At 31.9% G+C, this 8,424-nt stretch overlaps 1 long non-coding RNA gene across 1 annotated transcript; it reads left to right on the forward strand.

Moving 5' to 3' along the window:
- The first annotated feature begins 1,328 nt into the window (after positions 1 to 1,328).
- Positions 1,329 to 4,173, forward strand: LOC143229162 (uncharacterized). The gene is made up of 2 exons (XR_013015700.1): positions 1,329 to 1,728; positions 3,583 to 4,173. It is a non-coding gene; the product is annotated as an uncharacterized LOC143229162 (long non-coding RNA).
- Positions 4,174 to 8,424: the final 4,251 nt, after the last annotated feature.

Genomic DNA, 8,424 nt, shown 5'->3' on the forward strand with positions numbered 1-8,424 from the left:
ACACCAGCTGTAGTAGTGACGTATTGTTGTAATTACCGATGCTACAATCATGTGCCTGCAGCCTGCAATCTCTCTTTCCTTACGTGGAGCCCATCACATTATAAAAAGAAACAAGAATTTACAACACATATCACAACATAACATAATCTACTTCATAACACACACGTACAAAACAAATACAATTAACAAGTATTAAGACATTTCTACTTCCAACACCAGGTATACAACCAACATCTACACTACTTCCAACACCAGCAATACAACCAACATCTACACTACTTCCAACACCAGGTATACAACCAACATATACACTACTTCCAACACCAGGTATACATCTAATATCTACACTACTTCCAACAGCAGGTATACAACCAACATCTACACAAACAAAAACATATACTACCGAAATACAAAACCAGTTACATCACAAAATCAGTAACTATTAATAAATCAACAAACAGAAGTATTACAAGCCAAATCAAATACAATCAACATCACTTCAGGAAGCAATCCAATCCTTGAAGTAACAAATAATACATTACATGATTTTATCAAAAAATAAATATAAATTAGACCTATCTGTGACACAGACAACGGTTGAATCAACAAATGAAAACATAATAATAGATGTATATTTGATAAATACGAATTGAATTACTTTGACAGAGATTTATTGTTCTGCAACAAAAACAACAAATATTGATTTGTTAAACAAAATAAATTAAAATAATAAAATCGAAAAATAATACATCGAAATTACGATACTATATAAAGTAAGCATAAGGATTTTGGATGTAAAGAAGCTACTATGAAATTATTGGATTTTTAAAAAAATAATGACTTTACGTTGTTAAATGGCAACACTCCTACACATATAAGCTATTCACATAATCCTAGTAGTATCCTTAATTTTCGTTTTAGCTAATCTCAAATCAGTAATAAGTATTATAACGTCATTGTTGGTCTAGATGTATATAGCAATCAGTTACACATAACATGCGTCTTCGACCTTAGACCACATTATAATAAATCAACAAGAGAACCATAATTTGCCTATAAAAAGCTAATTGGATAGAATATTTTAACGGATTTACTGGTGTACTTGAATTTTAATATCCATGTTTGTTTCAGTTTAATATATATTTAGAAATGCATGTAACGTATATTGTTAAATGTATATTGTGATAGTCTTCTCTAAATTTGTAGAAGATTCTCGAGCGTAAGAATCAACAGTGTACGGTGTGTTTATGTGAAAGACTAGCGATTCGCAGAATTGTTGACAACTAAATTTTCCAGAATATCGCCTAATGAGTATAAAAGGTGGCTATCGCAACACACGGGGAAACAGTTTGATAATATTGTTGTTCTGCTACAGTCAGTATACCTAGGAAGATATAATTGTGATAAACGCTTATTAATCGGAAAACTACAGATATTTCACCAGAAACATTTGAAGATTTCGAACATTACAAACAGTTTAACTTCCTTGAATTAACTTCGGACGTCAGTATTTCTGCAAGGACATAAGACATTGTTGTCTGTGAAAAACTTTGAAATACTTAAGTGTGCTTGATGCTAGTTACCCGTCAAGAGAAGTGTACCTTAGAATATAGAACATGGAGCGTAACGTAGATATAGAACACAGTACATAACATAGAATTACTTCGCTCTCCATAAACGTCGAGAAAAGATTTAGTTCCAGATTGGATAGAAGACTCAGTACTGTTTGTAAGTTTATCAACCCTTGTATATGACTTATTTGTAATAACCGTTATTATAAATTGTACTGTTGCTTGTATATTAAAATATACTTGTGTTAAGAAAGAAAATTTTATGTATCAGTCTTGTGGGCAAATATCATTAATTTAATACATATTGACATTTAATTAACTACTAGATTAAAATTAAAATTTCGGACTATTTGAAGTCGTAAGACATAAAATACGTAACATAATAAATTGGAAACTCGTCCGAGATAAATTATAATACGTAACAATAAGCAAATTATTTAGATGTATTATTACAAAATTGAACAATATATATTGCTAAAAAGCATTTGGTACTGAATATTATCGTCAAACAAATACTGACTGCCTTACAAAAGATGCAGGAAAGTACGTATATACCTAAGCGAAAACAATACCAAGCCGAAACAGATGACAACCGCACACACAAATTTTTAAAGGCCCAAACATGCTCGCCCGTGGGGGCGTTATAATGTGACGGTCAATTCCACCATTCGTTGGTAGAAGAGTAGCCCAAGAGTTGGCGGTGGGTGGTGATGACTAGCTGCCTTTTTTTTCTAGTCTTACACTACTAAATTAGGGACGCCTGGCACAGATAGCCCTCGAGGAGCTTTGTGCGAAATTCTAGAAAAAAACAAACAAATTTTAAACATGATTAAAGAACGTTACCAACTAAAGAGACGATTTATGATTACAAAAGAACTATACGTCAGAGCACAGATAAACTCTTTAAGGAATAAAATACGAAATAACTTAAAACAAGTAAAGAAAGATAGCTTGGACAATTAATTACTACTCACAATTAAACATTTATACCCTAAGAAATTCTCGATGCATTTGAAACGATTTATGAACAATTAAAACATAGATAAAAATATCGAGCCTAAACCATGAAAATAAAATAGCTTATACTAATGAAAAACATCAGAGTTTTAAAGAACAATTAAGTAAAATATTTAAAATACACAATATATCAGATACTCACTATCATACTACAGTATAATAAACAAAATGAACGCATTTACTCACCGAAATTCTCTGCTCTCGCAATCACTTTAAAAAACCAATATATACACAATAGTGATTCAAAAATACAAGAACAATAATAAACACTGAAATAATAACATCAATAAAACATACCAAAACAAAGCACCAGGATAAAATGGCAGAGAAGTCATTCTTTTATAAAAAAAATACTTAGAAACTGCTTGACCACCTGAGAAACATGAGGTGTTTATATTCGAATACAGCTTTCGGAGTATTGGAATACTTTGGAAGAAAAAAATTAAAGTATTCGTATTCGCTGAATGATTTAGTGAACACTTAACATTGTAAAAGTCAACTTTAGTACTTATCTAGTCTCTAGACTGTCAATATTTCACACGCAGCATGTTAAATGCGGTCAATTCTATCTTAAATATTAATGTATTACGTGGTTATTAATCAAATTACTTAAGATGATTTGAAACGGGTACTAAGCTGCCTCCAATGGCACATATTTCCTACTAACAGACCTGGTCACATCAAGGCAAAGTCTAAATATCGTGAGCAGACTATTTATACTTTCGGAAAAACAAATTCTAGCCTGCTAACACAGCTTAAGGTAAGCCTTATTATTTTTTGTTAAACTATATTATATATAAATTATACAATATAGGGAAACTAAATTTATTATCTGTGTTGTTAAACTATATTTTTTATTATTTTCACTTATTTAGTATTATATGTTTTGTTACTTTTATTATAAACTATATTACATGACTTAGATGTTTATTTATTATGATTATAAATTATATTCTATATTTAAACTACATTTCCCGATTTTGTGTTTTTACAGCAATTATGAGGAAAACTACACTACGTAGTGTGAAAGGTGGTGATAACTCATCTAAAAGTAATGATGACTCAGAAGATGAACGTTTCAATGAATCTAAAACAGAAGACACTTCGTCAGAATTTCTTCCTGAACATGACCCCCGCTTTTCCAACACACTAAATCTTGTGGTCAGGTGTAACGGTCATGTCGGCAGCTCGTGTGCATAGTCGTTGGGTTCGATTTTACACTTTACAAAGAAATTTATTTGAATTTTGGGTCGTTCTTTCGCGAGCTGAGCATACAAACCTCCAATTTGAAGAAGAATAAGGAACTAACACAGAGGCAACAGAATACAAATAAAATAGTGTATTATTTATACATTGTTGAGCAATTCGTCGATATCAAACTTTCAAGGTTATTGTGAAACAACACTAACTCTAAATCGTTGAATTCTTCGTTCTGAAGATTAGGTTTTCATTCATAAGGTCTTATATTATGCTCAGTGACATAGTGTTACGTAGAATTATTTATCTCGGACGAGTCTCCGATTTATTACGTCAAGTGCTACGATTTCAAGTACTCTAAAACTGAATTAAACTGATATACACTGTTTTCTTTCTCAGCATCACGAATATATTTCAATATACAAATAACAATACAATTTTTAATAACGGTTACAAATAGTTGTTACAAACATACATACAAAGTTTGTTACATACAAAGTTTTACAAATTCACAAACAATATTTAGTCTAATATATCTTCTCTGGAACTAAATATTTTATCGACGGTTCATAATGATCCACAGTTTACTTAACAGGTGAGCTATCTAACTCTTCTCTTGGCTGGTCTCACGTTTACAAGATAACTTCTTACCAATAAAAATATCAAATTTGGACGTAGAAATATATACTAACGTCCGAATTTAATTCTCTGAAGTTAAATAGTTTATAAAGTTCGAAATCTGTAAACGTTCCTGGTCAAATATCTGTAGTTTTCTGATTGATAAATGTTTATCACAGTTATAATTACTGAGGTTTATCAAACCAACAATATAAAAGTGTCTCTTGGCTCGTCAATTTATAAACGTATAAGGTAATGTTCTCGAAAGATCAATTGGCAACAATATTCGAAGGTACGTTAGTGATTTCATAAAACATAAGTTATTGATTCTTATGCTCAAGAATCTACAAATTTAGAGAATAGGCAAAACTTTCGCCATACATATTTAACAATATAAGTTACTTGCATTTCTAAACTTATATTAAACTAAAACAAACATCGATATTAAAATAAATAGATAATAATAAATCCGTTGCACATAGACACAACACCAGTTAAGTTATGGTCTAAATTAACACGAGAAATTCTCTCGGTCATAACCTGTGTAACTGTATAAATAATTCTTCAAAGTTTTTAAAGTAATTTCACTTTAAGCATTTTCAAACCTACTATTGTTTTAGTACAGTAAATGCTTTTCACTTTTTTCTTTTTATAAATTTTACATAATTGAATCTCATGTGAAACACTGTTAGACTAGATCAGAAGTAATATACTTTGAAGGAGTTTGTGCAGCGAGCTTGTAGATTGTCCTCTTCCATTTTCTAAAATCAGAGTAATTTCCCAGAGCAACCTGATAAATGCAGAGAAGTTGATGTTTGGAGTTAGAAACACAGAACTACATACATTATTTTTAGTGATTTTTTTTCCAATTATTCAAGAAGTTTAGAAGATTTACTTTCAGAAGTAGTTTTTTTTTTAACTTGATTAGTACAAGGGTGATCTTCGAGCATCAAATGAATTATTTCATTAGATGGACCAAAATTCACTTTGTTATTGGTTTTTGCAAAACGTATTTCTGTCCTGTGTCTAACATGTTTGGCAAAACCATCTAAGACAGTTAATTTAGGGTGTATAGAGAGAAACCACCTAACTCCGGTCTCTTCACTAAGTTAATATTACTGTTTATCGCTGTTAGCGAAATTCCTACATAGATGGCACTGGTGTCTTTAATGTTAAGTCCTTAGGCTTAGTTATGTCATTTTTTAACAATATTCTGATATAAAAATCCCTACATAGATGGCACTGGTGTCTATAATGTTAAAATTCTTAAACTTCCTTTGTTGGTTGGTTTGGTGTTTTATGACACAAAGCCACTAGGCTGTCTGCGCTCTCAGACTAAGCTAGGTCGAGTTTAACAATGTATTGATGTAAAAATCCCTACACATATGGCACTAGTGTCTTTAATGTTAAGTTCTTAGACTTAACTAGGTCATGTTTAACAATATTTTGATGTAAAAATCCCCACATAAATGATACTGGTGTTTTTAATGTTAAGCCTATAAACTTAGCTAGGTCATGTCTTACCAATATTTTGATGTAACAATCCTTACATAGATGGCACTGGTGGATTTAGTACTTTCGAGAAATGATGCCTCCTCAAACTCAATTGGCCATGTTTTAACAATATTTAGGATGAGTCAGGTTTAAAATTTGTTTCAAGAGCAATAGACTACTAGTTTTCTTTAGTTATTTGATGTAATTTTTTTATTAAATTGCAAAAGTATCTTGAGCATCAGAGCCAATTTGATATTTTTAACTTCAATTAATGTATAGTGGCTTATTCGTGTGGATCATAACACTAAGAGAGATAAAGGATTTTAATTAAAAATCAACCAAAACATTAGTGCTCTGCTTGGAACTAGCTATTTATTCCTCTAAGGCTTATTACACTTAATACTAGATGATTAACATGCATGACCTATAGAACACCGAATTTTTAAAATGATCGCTCTTTTCTGGAGTTTAAGAGTACAGATGTTTAAAATATTGTGTACTTGTCAGTAAGCAGGTTTTACCTTTTTATTAATAAAACAAAGGTAAATCTGAATAAATTTTAAAATACACATTAGAAGGAGATGCCGTGAGAAATTCCGATACAAAAACAGAAATACACAAATTTGTTTTAGTCGACAGTATAAATCATAATATATTAACATAAAATCAGTTTTAAAACCATCAAATAAAAAACGTAGGGAATTTTCAAGTTGAGAAGCACTTTCTGCAGTACGTTTGCTAAGCGACCAGGTCACACACCCACGGCTCAGGCACAACCTCCCCTCATTTATACCTGCCGAATAGAAGGAAAGAAACTCGTCAGAAGCACTCATCACCTTCGAGTTTATTCTTAAGCGAGCAACGGGATTAAGTTTCACTTCGATAAATAACGTGTCCATGACATTTCCATGTGTAACATAAACCTTCTTTTAGTTAATAAGTAAACCTTTCTGTATTTGGAAAACATCAATATACTAAAATAATGGGTCTAAAAAACATAAAACATTCATTCGGTATCGGATAAATAATACATCTTCATTACTTTCTCTCCTATAGATGTTCAGTTTGATCTACAAAGTTATCTTCCAGACTTACGTGAAAAAAAAAAAACAACCAGCTGCAGATCATACTGCTTCACATATGGGGTATGATAGCACAATACATGTTTCGGTATCTTGTAAAGTTCACGTCCCACTAAATCCAAGTTAAGAGAGTTGTCCGAAAAATTCGTGCCGACCTAAAAGAACTAGAATATATGATTTTTCTGAAAAATATTGATTTTACACATTTTAATGTGTGAAGAAAACATAACATATAATTTAACGAGCTTATTTTTGTGTATTGTTGAAGGAATGAACGGAGCAGTGTTAAACGTCATGGAGAAAATTTGATTTTGTGCTGTTATATTTGATGGATTTCTTTGATGTTGAATTCCACGCAAAGCTACTCGATGAATATCTGCGCTAACCGTCCCTAATTTGGCAGTGTAAGACTAGAGGAAAGGCAGCTAGTCATCATCACCCACCGCCAACCCTTGGGCTACTTTTTTATCAACTGAAGGGGTGATCATGTTTGGCGCGACGAGGATTCGAACTCGGACCCTTAGACTACGAGTCGAGCGCCATAACCACCTGGCCATATATAGATGTGATTGAAGAATTATCACTAGAAAGTTAGAAAAGGAAGTGTAAATCTACAAAAGTACTGTAGCAAGCATTTTGAGTGACAGCTTGGACATGAGTAAGGCTAATGTCAGATAGGTTACAAAAATGTTGTCATATGAGTAGAAACAATTCGAGTTGTTGAAAGCTAACATTTACTCCATAGATTTCAATAGATTTGTAACTCTGGATGAAACATGGGCTCATCACTTCGATCCAGAGACAAAAATGCAACGTATGAAATATAAACATCCACGTTCACCTACTCAAAATAAGTTCAAATAAGTTTTTGGGATTCCAAGGGGGTTAAACCGTTAAGAACATTTCTTTGCATCGTTAGTCAACAAGTTGCTCCGAAAGCTATCCATGATGCAGGCTTCAAATTATTCAATCCTTACTAATGTTTTATTTTAGTTTCATGAACTGGAATGAGGATCATGAAGAATTGTTTCATAAGGGTATACAGGCCTTATAACACAACTGGCGCAAGTATTGACTCAGGAGGAGATTATATTGAAAAGTAAATAATAAATGAACCAAAGTTTCTTTTCTTTACAGGTCGATCCACGAAATTTTCGGATACCTTTCGTATTATCATGATGGCAAATTGTACAAAATCAGTTGGGATATTAATAAAGCTTTGTCTTCTGTTTTTGTCATGCCATAATTGACACTCAGATGTTTTTATATGCCACAAAGATAGAAGTTTAGTAACATATTCTTAAATAATATATTCCTCTCAGAATCCAAGCACCTCTGCATGTCTGAGGTAGCTTGCGTCTAGCACAAATACTAAAATGACGTCAGTGAAATCAACATAGCTAAGATAGAGTATGTTTGTTTACTAATCAACAAAATAGGACATA

This window comes from Tachypleus tridentatus, chromosome 10, assembly GCF_004210375.1.
Source record: "Tachypleus tridentatus isolate NWPU-2018 chromosome 10, ASM421037v1, whole genome shotgun sequence".
Lineage (NCBI taxonomy): Eukaryota > Metazoa > Arthropoda > Merostomata > Xiphosura > Limulidae > Tachypleus > Tachypleus tridentatus.